The sequence below is a fragment of the Arctopsyche grandis genome, chromosome 2, assembly GCF_051622035.1.
Source record: "Arctopsyche grandis isolate Sample6627 chromosome 2, ASM5162203v2, whole genome shotgun sequence".
Lineage (NCBI taxonomy): Eukaryota > Metazoa > Arthropoda > Insecta > Trichoptera > Hydropsychidae > Arctopsyche > Arctopsyche grandis.
Genome location: NC_135356.1, coordinates 8,987,620 through 8,988,817, shown reverse-complemented (window position 1 = coordinate 8,988,817; position 1,198 = coordinate 8,987,620).

The window sequence follows — 1,198 nt, the reverse complement described above, 5'->3', positions numbered from 1 at the left end:
GAATTAAAAATTAAAAAAAAATTCATATGATTTAATTTTAAGACAAAGTGGGAAAAAATTTTTAGCTTAAAATGTGTTTATTTTTTGATTGATTGGTGTATCAGAGCATCTATGAAAAATCATACAAACAAAATTTTGTTTCAATATTAGTTTATAATGTTTTCAATAGATGTCACTTTACGTATTTTTAATTTATGTACGTATTAACCAGTGGTGTAGTGCTAATTAAAAAAAACGTAAAGGAGGTATGTAAAAAGAACCGGTGTTTACTCTGGTAATTGGATTATTAGTCACATTGCGGTGGTCACAAAGATAATTTTTGCCATTAAAATCGTGAATACGCAATATTTGGCACTCAAGTGCTCGTTAGTATGATAGTTATCGTTAGTATGATGAACTTTTCAGCTGCCAGATGTTCCGTTATATACATAGATTTTAGTGACTTTGTGACCAGTAATCACCGAACCGTTTACTTTTTATGACCCCCCCCCCCCCTCTTTTTTCATTATTTAAAAAATATGTATCCTAATATTGGTAGTTCAAATATTTTTAAAAAGAATCAAATGCCGATTAACAAATATTCTTCTTAAAATTATGATGTTTTTTATACATATTTTATAAAAACTTCCTTCCATACATCATCCTCTTCAACATCTTTGATTTTTCAAACCCGTGTTTGTATGTATGTCAAAAAACTATGAAATTTTAACATGTGAATTTAGAGATGACTATTTATTTAAGCTTATTTTATCTATCCTCAAATTTATCAAAAAAAGCCCATAAATTTCATCAAAACGTGTTTTAAGTTTTGAATATACTCAGATTATTTTTCGGTTGTGGTCAGTGGTCACCAAATGTTAGAACGAAAGTCTGCTCACAGTATTTGGTATACAAAAATTAAATATTATTTATTTATTAAATAATATATGTGGAAGCCGGAAAAGCTGATAGACCCACGGGGTTTGGACTTAATATAAATAACAAAATAAAAACAAAAATATTCATAACAATAATAAGATCAATGAAAAAAAAAGTGAACATGAAAAAAATACGAAATAAAAGAAAATACCGAAAGATGAAAGAGAATAAAAATATCTGGGACGGTAACATAATAGCTAAAAGAAAACTTAAGTACAGAAAAGATTGGAAAAGAAGAATTAAAAAAATCTTCTAGTTTTTTTTTTAATATTAAGGTTTT